At 40.8% G+C, this 13,410-nt stretch overlaps 1 protein-coding gene and 1 long non-coding RNA gene across 2 annotated transcripts in view; both read right to left on the bottom strand.

Annotated features, from left to right (window-relative positions):
* Gab2 (GRB2-associated binding protein 2) overlaps window positions 1-13,410 on the bottom strand; it is a 198,070-nt gene that overhangs the window by 132,606 nt on the left and 52,054 nt on the right. The window lies entirely within an intron of this gene.
* LOC147996885 (uncharacterized) lies at window positions 820-11,324 on the bottom strand. The gene is made up of 2 exons (XR_015651893.1): window positions 8,681-11,324; window positions 820-2,283 (listed from the first exon to the last, which is right to left on the bottom strand). It is a non-coding gene; the product is annotated as an uncharacterized LOC147996885 (long non-coding RNA).

Below are 13,410 nucleotides of genomic sequence, written 5' to 3'. Positions count from 1 at the left end.
AATGTCACTGGAAACAACTGAGATTGGACCAAATGACCTCTCCTTCTACTGTCAGCCCTATCCTTCCATTATGTAAAAAGACTCCAATAGGAAGGAGAGAGTAGAAGAAAATATGGAAGGCTAACTCCAATTGGATTCTTGTCACTGCTCCACCCATACATTAGTATCAGATCATTATCCACAACATCCTCAACATTTTTTTCTTTTTTCCTAGGTACTGCATTTTATTTTTGATTTTTAAATTTTATTTAATCTTTTTTTTTTTACATTTCAGATTTTATCCCCCTCCAAGTCCACCCTCTGACTGTTCCACATCCCATACCTCCTGCCCCTGTCTCCAAGAGGATGTCCCCAACCCCCAACCCCCTTCCCAGCAGACCTCCCCACTCCCTGGGGCCTCCAGCCTCTTGAGCGCTAGGTGCATCTTCTCTGGGTCCAGACCCTACAGTCCTCTGCTGTATATGTGTTGGGGGCCTCATATCAGCTGGTGTATGCTGCTTGGTTGGTGGCCCAGTCTGAAAGATCTTGGGGGATCCAGATTATTTGAGACTGCTGGCCCTCCTACCGGGTCACCCTCTTCCTAAGCTTTGTCCAGCTTTTCCATAAATCAACCAGAGTCAGCAGCTTCTGTTCATTGGTTGGGTGTAAATATCTGCATCTGACTCTTTCAGCTGCTTGTTGGGTCTTTGGGAGGGCAGTCATGATAGGCCCCTTTTTGTGAGCACACCGTAGCCTCAGTAATAGTTTCAGGCCTTGGAGCCTCCCCTTGAGATGTATCCCAATTTGGGCCTGTGACTAGACCTCCTTTTCCCCAGGCTCTTCTCCATTTTTCTCCCTGTAATTCTTTTAGTCAGGAACAATTCTGGGTCAGAGTTTTTGACTGTGGGATGGCAACCCCATTCCTCCACTTGATGCCCTGTCTTTCTGCTGGAGGTGGACTCTACAAATTCCCTCTCTCCACTGTAGGGCATATCATCTAAGGTCCCTCTCTTTGAGTCCTGGGAGTCTCTCACCTCTCAGGTCTCTGGTGAATTCTGGAGCACCTCCCCCTTCCTTGTATGCCTGTTTCCTTTCTTTCTGCTGGCCCTCAGGGCTTTAGTCCTGTTTCCCCAGGGCTTTAGTCCTGTTCCCCTCACCCAATACCTGATCCTGTTCCCCTCTTCCCCTCCCTGTCCCCTTTTCCACCCATATGCCTCCCTCCATCCCCCCTCCTGTGTTTGCTTTCTTCTCCCTCTCAAGTGGGATTGAGTCATCCTCACTTGGGCCCTTTGGTTTGTTAACCTTTTTGAGATCTCTGGATTCTATCCTGGGTATTCTGGTTTGTGTGTGTGTGTGTGTGTGTGTGTGTGTGTGTGTGTGTGTGTGTGTGTGTGTGTGTGTGTATTATATCTACTTATTAGTGAGTACATACCATGCATGTCCTTTTGGTTTGAGTTACCTCACTCAGAATAATATTTTCTAGTTCCATCCATTTGCCTGCAAGATTCAGGATGTTCTCGTTCTTAATAGATGAGTAGTATTCCACTGTGTAAATGAACCACATTTTCTGTATCCATTCTTCTGTTGTGAGACATCTGGGTTGTTTCTAGCTTCTGGCTATCACAAACAAGGCTACTATGAACATAGTGGAATGAGCACCCCTGTGGCATGGTAGGATACCTTTTGGGTATATGCCCAGGAGTGGTATAGCTGGGTCTATTTAGGTAGATCTATTTCAAATTTTCTGAGGAACCTCCAGATTGATTTTCAGAGTGGTTTTACATTTGTAATGTAATGGAGGATTATTCCTCTTTCTCCACATCCTTGCTAGCATCTGCTGTCACCTGAGATTTTGATCTTAGCCATTCTGACTGGTGTAAGGTAGAATCTCAGGGTCATTTTGATTCGCATTTCCCTGATCACAAAGAACTTGGAACACTTCTTTAAGTGTTTCTCAGCCATTTGAGATTCCTCTGCTGTGAACTCTCTGTTTAGTTCTATGCCCCATTTTTTTTCTTTATTAACTTGAGTATTTCTTATTTACATTTCGAATGTTATTCCCTTTCCTGGTTTCCGGGCCAAATCCCCCTAGCCCCTCTCCCTCCTCTTCTTTATGGGTGTTCCCTTCCCAACCCTCCCCCCATTACTGCCCTCCCCCCAACAATCACATTCACTGGGGGTTCAGTCTTAGCAGGACCCAGGGCTTCCCCTTCCACTGGTGCTCTTACTAGGCTATTCATTGCTACCTATGAGGTTGGAGCCCAGGGTCAGTCCATGCATAGTCTTTGGGTAGTGGCTTAGTCCCTGGAAGCTCTGGTTGGTTGGCATTGTTGTTCATATGGGGTCTCGAGCCGCTTCAAGCTCTTCCAGTCCTTTCTCTGATTCCTTCAACGGGGGTCCTGTTCTCAGTTCAGTGGTTTGCTGCTGGCATTCGCCTATGTATTTGCTGTATTCTGGCTGTGTCTCTCAGGAGAGATCTACATCCGGCTCCTGTCGGCCTGCACTTCTTTGCTTCATCCATCTTGTCTAATTGGGTGGCTGTATATGTATGGGCCACATGTGGGGCAGGCTCTGACTGGGTGTTCCTTCTGCCTCTGTTTTAATCTTTGTCTCCCTATTCCCTGCCAAGGGTATTCTTATAAACTGTGTTTTTAAAAATCACACAATTTGCCCCGTGGGGAAGAGAGGGACCATCCAGGAGTGCAGACATCCTGAGGCTGCAGGACTGCCACCTCTGCACACCTCGGCCCACATCCCTGGGCCAAGGGGAAACTGCACAGTGCCTCTGGACAGAGGGATATAGGGACAGACAGTCGCTGGTACTCGAGGTTCTGGTCTGCACCCAGGACCCAACTGATCCGGCCAAACAGCTCCCTGCACCCAAATCCTCTTGGGGAGAGAGCTGGAACCTCAGAAGTGTGGATATTCCTGAGAAGTCAGAGGAGAATATCCTCTGCCCACAGTCCAAACCCAAGAGGGAATTGCATAGTGCCAACTGTGCCTGCTGGGTGCAAGGATCTACAGGAGCAATCAGGGGCAGGACTCTTTGATTCCTGCCCTCGCCTAGAGCTGGAAGAGAGTCTCCAGGAGCGCTGCCAGAGCTGAGAGCAGAGCACCTGTTCTCAGGAAAGGCTGAAAGAAAACAGGAAAACAGTTCTACAGGAGTGCTGACACAGAGGCACTCCCAGAAACAGCAAGACAAGCAAACACCAGAGACAACCCAATGGCTAGAGGCAAGCACAGGAACCTAATCAACAGAAACCAAGACTACTTGGCATCATCAGAGCCCAGTTCTCCCACCAAAGAAAATACTGGATATCCAAACACACCAGAAAAGCAAGATTTAGATTTGAAATCATATTTTTTGATAATGATGGAGGACTTTAAGAAGACATAAAGAATTCCCTTAGAGAAATGCAGGAAAGCACGAGTAAACAAGTAGAAGCCCTTAGAGAGGAAACACAAAAATCACTGTGAAAGAATTACAGGAAAACACAACCAAACAGTTGAAGGAATTGAAAATGGAAATAGAAACAATAAAGAAAGAACAAAGGGACACAACCCTGGATATAGAAAACCAAAGGAAAAAACAAGGAGCCATAGACACAAACATCACCAACAGAATACAAGAGATAGAAGAGAGAATCTCAGAGGCAGAAGATAACACAGAAAATATTGACACAGCTGTCAAAGATAATGTAAAACACAAAAAGCTCCTAGCCCAAAACATACAGGAAATCCAGGACACAATGAGAAGATCAAACCTAAGGATAATAGGTATAGAAGAAAGTGAAGACTGCCAAATTAAGGGGCCAGTAAATATATTCAACAAAATTATAGAAGAAAACTTCCCTAACATAAAGAAAGAGATGCCCATAAACATACAAGAAGCCTATAGAACTCCAAATAGATTGGACCAGAAGAGAAATTCCTCCCATCACATAATAGTTAAAACAGCAAATGCACAAAACAAAAAAAAAAGAATATTAAAAGCAGTAAGGGAAAAAGGTCAAGTGACATATAAAGGCAGACCTATAAGAATTACACCAGACTTCTCACCAGAGACTATGAAAGCCAGAAGTTCCTGGACAGATGTCATAAAGACCCTAAGAGAACACAAATGCCAGTCAAAGTTAATGTATCCAGCAAAACTTTCAATTAACATAGATGGAGAAACCAAGATATTCCATGACAAAACCAAATTTATGCAGTATCTTTCTACCAATCCAACCCTACAAAGGATAATAGATGGAAAACTCCAACACAAAGAGAGAAAGTACACCGAACAGAAAGCAAGAATATAATTTCCTTGCATTGAAACCAAAAGAGAGACAAACAAACATAATTCCACCTCTAACAATGAAAATAACAGAAAGCGACACTCACTATTCCTGAACATCTCTCAACATCAACGGACTCGATTCCCCAATAAAAAGACATAGACTAACAGACTGGATGACGTAAAGAGGCCCAGCATTTTGCTGCATGCAGGAAACACACCTCAAAGACAAAGACAGACACTACCTTAGAGTAAATGGCTGGAAAACAATTTTCCAAGCAAATGGCCTGAAGAAACAAGCTGGAGTAGCCATTCTAATATCAAATAAAATTGACTTTCAACCAAGAGTCATTAAAAAAGATAAGGAAGGACACTTTATATTCATCAAAGGAAAAAGCCACCAAGATGAACTCTCAATCCTAAATATCCACGCTCCAAATGCAAGGGCACCTACATTCATAAAAAAACCTTACTAAAGCTCAAAGCACACATTGCAGCTCACACGATAACAGTAGGAGATTTCAACACCCCACTCTCATCAATGGACAGATCATGGAAACAGAAATTAAACAGAGATGTAGAGAAACTAACAGAAGTTATGAACCAATTGGATTTAACAGATATTAATAGAACATTCCATCCTAAAACAAAAGGATATACCTTCTTCTCGGCACCTCATGTAACCTTCTCCAAAATTGACCATATAATTGGTCACAAAACAGGCCTCAACAGATACAGGAAGACAGAAATAATCCCACGCATCCTATCAGATCACCATGCACTAAGACTGGTCTTCAATAACAACAATGATGACAGAAAGCCCACATATACATGGAAGTTGAACAATGCTCTACTCAATGACAACCTGGTAAAGGAAGAAATAAGAAAGAAATTAAAGACTTAGAATTTTTTTTTCTTTTTCCGGAGCTGGGGACTGAACCCAGGGCCACTGAGCTAAATCCCCAACCCCTCGACTTCTTAGAATTTAATGAAAATGAAGATACAACATTTCCAAACTTATGGGACACAATGAAAGTGGTACTACCAGGAAAACTCATAGCTCTGAGTGCCTGCAAAAGAAACAGGAGAGAGCATACGTCAGCAGCTTGACAGCACACCTTAAAGCTCTAGAACAAAAATAAATAAATAAACCCAAGAGGATTAGAAGACAGGAAATAATCAAACTCAGAGCTGAAATCAACCAAATAGAAACGAAAAGGACTATACAAAGAATCAACAAAACCAGGAGCTGGTTCTTTGAGAAAATCAACAAGATAGATAAAGCCCTTAGCCAGTCACAGATAGTATATCCAAATTAAGAAAATCAGAAATAAAAAGGGAGATATAACAACAGAATCTGAAGAAATTTAAAAATCATCAGATCCTACTACAAAAGCCTATATTCAACAAAACTGGAAAATCTGGAGGAAATGGACAATTTTCTAGACAGATACCAGGTACCAAAGTTAAATCAGGAACAAATAAATCATCTAAACAACCCCATAACTCCTAAAGAAATAGAAGCAGTTATTAAAAGTCCCCCAACCAAAAAGAGCCCAGGTCCACATGGGTTTAGTGCAGAATTCTATCAGACCTCCATAGAAGACCTCATACCAATTCTGTCCAAACTATTCCACAAAATTGAAACAGATGGAGCGCTACCGAATTCCTTCTATGAAGCCACAATTACTCTTATATCAAAACCACACAAAGACCCAACAGAGGAAGAGAACTTCACACCAATTTCCCTTATGAATATTGACACAAAGATACTCAACAAAATTCTTGCAAACCAAATCCAAGAACACATCAAAACGATCATCCATAATGATCAAGTAGGCTTCATAGCAGGGATGCAGGGATGGTTTAATATACAAAAATCCATCAATGTAATCCACTATATAAACAAATTCAAAGATAAGAACCACATGGTCATTTCATTAGATATTGAGAAAGTATTTGACAAAATTCAACACCCCTTCATGATAAAAGTCCTGGAAAGATCAGGAATTCAAGGCCCATATCTAGACATAGTAAAAGCCATATACAGCAAACCAGTAGCTAATATCAAACTAAATGGAGAGAAACTTGAAGCAATTGCACTAAAATCAGGGAGAAGAAAAGGCTGCCCACTCTCTCCCTACTTATTCAATATAGTACTTGAAGTCCTAGCCAGAGCAATCAGACACAAAAGGAGGTCAAAGGGATACAAATTGGAAGGGAAGAAATCAAAATATCAGTATCTGCAGATGATAAGATAGTGTACTTAAGTGACCCCAAAAGATCCACCAGAGAACTACTCAACCTGATAAACAACTTCAGCAAAGTGTAGGGGTATAAAATTAACTCAAAAAAAAAATCAGTAGCTTTCCTCTACTCAAAGGATAAACAGGCTGAGAAAGAAATTAGGGAAATGACACCCTTCACAATAGTCCCAAATAACATAAAATATCTTGGTGTGACTTTAACCAAGCAAGTGAAAGATCTGTATGACAAGAACTTCAAATCTCTGAAGAAAGAAATTGAAGAAGATCTCAGAAGAAGGAAAGATCTTCCATGCTCATGGATTGGCAGGATTAATATAGTAAAGATGGCCGTTTTGTCAAAAGCAATCTACAGATTCAATACAATCCCCATCAAAATTCCAACTCAATTCTTCATAGAGTTAGAAAGAGCAATTTGTAAATTCATTTGGAATAACAAAAACCCAGGATAGGGAAAACTAACCTCAACAATAAAAGAACTTCTGGGGGAATCACCATCCCTGAACTCAAGCAGTATTACAGAGCAATAGTGATAAAAACTGCATGGTATTGGTACAGAGACAGACAGATAGACCAATGGAACAGAATTGAAGACCCAGAAATGAACCCAGACACCTATAGCCACTTGATCTTTGACAAAGGAGCTAAAACCATCCAATGGAAGAAAGATAGCATTTTCAGCAAATGGTGCTGGTTCAACGGGAGGTCAACATGTAGAAGAATGCAGATCGATCCATGCTTATCACCCTGTACAAAGCTTAAGTCCAAGTGGATCAAGGACCTCCACATCAAACTAGATACACTCAACCTAATAGAAGAAAAAGTGGAGAAGAGTCTCGAACACATGGGAACACAGGGGAAAATTTCCTGAACAAAACACCAATGGCTTATGCTCTAAGATCAAGAATGGACAAACGGTACCTCATAAAACTGCAAAGCTTTTGTAAAGCAAAAGACGCTGTCATTAGGACAAAATGGCAACCAACAGATTGGGAAAAGATCTTTACCAATCCTATATCTGATAGAGGGCTAATATCCAATATATACAAAGAACTCAAGAAGGTAGACTCCAGAGAGTCTAATCACCCTATTGTAAATGGGGTACAGAGCTAAACAAAACATTCTAAGCTGAGGATTATCGACTGGCCAATAAAGCACCTAAAGAAATATTCAACATCCTTAGTCATCAGAGAAATGCAAATCAAAACAACCCTGAGATTCTACCGCACACCAGTCACAATGACTAAGATAAAAAACTCAGGTGACAGCAGATGCTGGTGAGGCTGTCGAAAAAGAGGACCACTTCTCCACTGTTGGTGGAATTGCAAACTGGTACAACCATTCTGGAAATCAGTCTGGAGGTTCCTCAGAAAATTGGACATTACACTACCTCAGGACCCAGCTATACCTCTCTTGGGCACATACCCAAAAGATGCTCCAACATACAACAAAGACACATGCTCCACTATGTTCATAGCAGCCTTATTTTTAATAGCCAGAAGCAGGAAAGAACCCAGATGTCCTTCAACAGAGGAATGGATTCAAAAAATGTGGTACATCTACACATTGGAGCTACTCAGCTATCAAATACAATGACTTCATGAAATTCATAAGCAAATGGAATGAACTAGAAAATATCATCCTGAATGAGATTACTCATTCACAGAAAAACACACTTGGTATGCACTCATTGATAAGTGGATATTAGCCAAAAAGCTCGAATTACCCAAGATGCAATCTACAGAGCACAGGAAGCTCAAGAAGAAAGATGACCAAAATGCAGATGCTCCCACTCCTTCTTAAAAGGGGGGAAATATTCATAGGAGGGGATATGGAAGCAAAGTTTAGAGCAGCGAATCAAGGAACGGCCATTCAGAGCCTGACACACATGTGGCCCATATATACACAGCTACCAAAACTAGGTAAGATTGATGAAGCTAAAAAATGCATGCTGAAAGGGACTGGATATAGATCTCTCCTGAGAGACACATCCAGAGCATGTTCAATACAGAGGTCAATGCTAGCAGCAAAATACCAAACTGAGAACAGGACCCCCTTGTGGGGAATTAGAGGAAGGATTGAAAGAGTTGAAGGAGCTTGCAACCCCATAAAAACAACAATGCCAACCAACCAGAGCTTCCAGGGACTAAACCACTACTGAAAGACTATACATGGACTGACCCAGGGCTCCAACTGCATATGTAGCAGAGAACAGCCTTATTGGGGCACCAGTAGAAGGGAAAGCCCTTGGTCTTGCCAAGGTTGGACGCCCCAGTGCAGGGGAATATGAGGGAGGGTAATAAGGGGGATGTATAGGGGGAATACCCATATGGGGGAGCGGGAGGGGAGGGAATGGGGGCTTATGTATAGGAAACCGGGAAGGGGAATAACCTTTGAAATGTAAGTAAAGAAATATATAATAAAAAGTTTTTAAAAAAATCACACAATATTTCATAATTCCTGTTATAAAATATTTATCTTACATAAAAATACCTATTATCAATGAGACCAGGAAACCCATAAATTTGAGCAAAAATTCAGAAATTCAGTTATGTTGGCAAGACTGTGGGAAAACAGGTATTCTTTACGAGGAGTGTTATTATCTCTTTTGAGGGCAAGATAACAAAATAACATAAATTAGAATTATAATAGTATGTATATTCTGTAACCAGGCAAATACATATATTTTAACCAGCCAATTCTTTTCTGGAAAACTGTCTTAGAGAAAGCACATATATATAACGACATACACTTTACCGTCTATTTTTTAAGTCACTGGAGTATACCACTAGACGGTTTTGATAATCATAACAAATATAAATCATTAGGTTCATCAGTTAAGAATCAATTATTTTACTGTTTTAACCACAAAAGTATGAATTAGGTGAATCCACAAATTCAAAGAGAAACTCAGACTAAATAAAAACACTACTTTGTGCTTTTGGTTCAAGACATTAGCTCTCAGCACCTTCTTTAGCAGCCATGCCTGCAGCCTGCACACTGTTTCCAAAAGGTAAACTTAACAATCCAGGAATGTTGAAAGCCAAGAAATGAAAAACTTAAAATGTGATATATTTCTCTACAGAAATGCTGTTATATCTATGTGAATAGTCAGCAAAAAAAGATGTTAATGCTAAAAGGTAATGAGATTTACTTTCACAGATAGAAGGTTCAAAGTGCAGGCAGATATATTATTCTAAGAGAATGTGTACTTAAAAACATACCACAGATTATATTATAATAGTAACTGCTGTCTCTGCAAGTAGAAACCAAGAACCACATTACTGCTATGGAAGAAACTAAGAAACCTCTTACTTATTATAAAAAGGGTAAAACTTCTCTCTGTCTCCCAATTAACCTTTTTGAGAACTGCTTGGTCATTATATGGGTGCCTATATTCCTGAGAAAATTAATTGAGATGGACAGACATGCTTCCTGTTTGGTTTTGATGACTAATATTCAAAAACAGAAAAGGGAACTTATATATTAGCTGTATAAACAACCAGGCAGTTACACGTGAACATGAACATGATGTCTGTGTCAGCAATCCTGTGAGCTTATGGTTCCACTTCTTAATGTTCTCAGATGACAGTGCTTTCCTAAACATATTAGTACCCATCCCCACACCAGCCACAATCCTGACATAGAGTATGTGTTCATCACGTGTTTTACTGAGTAATCAGCTATGTATTTTTCTTAAAGATATTCATGCCAAGTTCTGAGGCGCCTATCTTGTACTAGATATAAAGTACTAAGATATATAGATGAATAAAGGTTCTTGCTTTCCAGAAACTTATAATCTAGAAGTAAAACAGAAATTTTTTTAGTAGAAAAAATAATCAACACCCCCCCCAAAAAAATCCAAAAACAAAATAACACAACCTATTAACAGAGGAGAAGGTAAAGATGCCCAAAGAATGAACCTGAATGGTTGAAAAAAAGTTCTAAAGTATATGGTGTACTTAAAAAACACCATTGATGCCAGAATCAGGGAGGTGGTAAGGAAATTGCCTTTAAATTAGCCTTGAGAAGCAAATGGGTGAAGTCCACACAGGCAATGAGAACGAAGAATGTAAGGTAGAAAAGAAAATGTAATTGCTCAGTCACAGGGTTTGGAAGACAACCTATATGCTAGTATTTTTCTACATTGCCCATTAACACTGTTTAATCCTAGAACTCTTTTATTCTAATATCATCCGTGTGTAGCTCAAAGGCTTTTGACTACAAACTAGTCAAATGCTATTTAAATTGTAGCACAGTATTTAGAAATGCACTGTACCTTAAAGTTTATGTTTTCTTATTTATTTGTTTGTTTTGTTTTTGTTTTTTTTTTTTGAGACATGGCCTCTTTATGTAGCCCTTGCTATCCTGGAACTCACTATGTTGATCAAGCTGGCTTTGAACTCACAGAGATCCACCTGCCTCTGCCTCCCAAGTGCTGGGATTAAAGACATGTATCACTAAGCCCAGCTTTCACTTCAAATATTTATGAATAGCCTTATTGGATACAATGCATGCCACTTAAAATATTTGTTTTACACGTATATGTGTTTGTGTGAGGGTATTGGATCCCCCTGGAACTGATATTACAGTTGTGAGATGCCATGTGGGTGCTGGGAATTGAACCCAGGTCTTGAGGAGCAGCCAGTGTTCTTTTTTTTTTTTTACATTTTATTTATTTATTTTTATTAACTTGAGTATTTCTTATATACATTTCGAGTGTTATTCCCTTTCCCGGTATCCGGGCAAACATCCCCCTCCCCCCTCCCCTTCCTTATGGGTGTTCCCCTCCCAACCCTCCCCCCATTGCCGCCCTCCCCCCACCAGTCTAGTTCACTGGGGGTTCAGTCTTAGCAGGACCCAGGGCTTCCCCTTCCACTGGTGCTCTTACTAGGATATTCATTGCTACCTATGAGGTCAGAGTCCAGGGTCAGTCCATGCATAGTCTTTAGGTAGTGGCTTAGTTCCTGGAAGCTCTGGTTGCTTGGCATTGTTGTACATATGGAGTCTCGAGCCCCTTCAAGCTCTTCCAGTTCTTTCTCTGATTCCTTCAACGGGGGTCCTATTCTCAGTTCAGTGGTTTGCTGCTGGCATTCGCCTCTGTATTTGCTGTATTCTGGCTGTGTCTCTCAGGAGCGATCTACATCCGGCTCCTGTCGGTCTGCACTTCTTTGCTTCATCCATCTTGTCTAATTGGGTGGCTGTATATGTATGGGCCACATGTGGGGCAGGCTCTGAATGGGTGTTCCTTCTGTCTCTGTTTTAATCTTTGCCTCTCTCTTCCCTGCCAAGGGTATTCTTGTTCCCCTTTTAAAGAAGGAGTGAAGCATTCACATTTTGATCATCTGTCTTGAGTTTCATTTGTTCTAGGCATCTAGGGTAATTCAAGCATTTGGGCTAATAGCCACTTATCAATGAGTGCATACCATGTGTGTTTTTCTGTGATTGGGTTACCTCACTCAGGATGATATTTTCCAGTTCCAACCATTTGCCTACGAATTTCATAAAGTCGTTGTTTTTGATAGCTGAGTAATATTCCATTGTGTAGATGTACCACATTTTCTGTATCCATTCCTCTGTTGAAGGGCATCTGGGTTCTTTCCAGTTTCCGGCTATTATAAATAAGGCTGCAATGAACATAGTGGAGCACGTGTCTTTTTTATATGTTGGGGCATCTTTTGGGTATATGCCCAAGAGAGGTATAGCTGGATCCTCAGGCAGTTCAATGTCCAATTTTCTGAGGATCCTCCTTACTGTTTTCCAGAATGGTTGTACCAGTATGCAATCCCACCAACAATGGTGGAGTGTTCCTCTTTCTCCACATCCTCGCCAGCATCTGCTGTCCCCTGAGTTTTTGATCTTAGCCATTCTCACTGGTGTGAGGTGAAATCTCAGGGTTGTTTTGATTTGCATTTCCCTTATGACTAAAGATGTTGAACATTTCTTTAGGTGTTTCTCAGCCATTCGGCATTCCTCAGCTGTGAATTCTTCGTTTAGCTCTGAACCCCATTTTTTAATAGGGTTATTTGTTTCCCTGCGGTCTAACTTCTTGAGTTCTTTGTATATTTTGGATATAAGCAGCCAGTGTTCTTAACCACTGAGTCACCTCTCTGGTACCCTGCATGCTACTTTTTCAATCTACTTTACGTTTTAAAAATTGGCATAGCAAACCAGGGTGGTGATGCAAGTCTTTAATTCCAGAACTTGGGACACAGAGGCAGGTGAATCTCTATGAGCTTGAGGCCAGCCTGGTCTACAGACCAGCCAAGGACAGCCAAGGCTACACAGAGAAACCCTATCTTGAAAAAAACAAAACAACAACCCCCCTCCAACAGTAAAGTCCCAGAAAGGGAAAACTAATTACTTTTAGTCGAGTGGATGAATATAACCTGAGTGGAGACCTAATACTTCAAGCTACCCAAAACATAAATGAATAATTAATCTAGTTGGACTGGTTAATTACCTGGCCAAGGGACTACTTCTCTGGAAGATGAGACCACTCATAGAAACGCCAGTTCACTTAACCCATGCTGAAGAGATAGGCAGAATATTTATTTCTTGAATAAGATACTGTACTTTTCCTTCCCAGGATTTTGGCTGCCTAGTACAGTTTCTTGAAGAAAGCAAACATGCAGGTTTATTAGTGATAACTTTCTTTCTCTCTTTTCTAAACAAGCTTTTCCTAACATTTTGGGCTCTATTCTTTCTCGAAAGCCCCACCATGTGGCTGTCTAGTGCCACAGGAATGAAGTCCATGAGGATTAACAACAGCAGGACGGGGGGTTTTTCCTTCTCTCCTCCAGACAGCTGCTAGTTACTGGCTTACAGTTTACCTGTACTAGGCTTTTTTTTTTAAACTCTAATAAAATTGACTTCTTTGAATAAACA

This window comes from Rattus norvegicus, chromosome 1 (assembly GCF_021556685.1).
Source record: "Rattus norvegicus strain SHRSP/BbbUtx chromosome 1, alternate assembly SHRSP_T2T, whole genome shotgun sequence".
Lineage (NCBI taxonomy): Eukaryota > Metazoa > Chordata > Mammalia > Rodentia > Muridae > Rattus > Rattus norvegicus.
The sequence above is the reverse complement of the archived record's forward strand: the minus strand, read 5'-3'. Positions and strand labels throughout refer to the sequence as shown.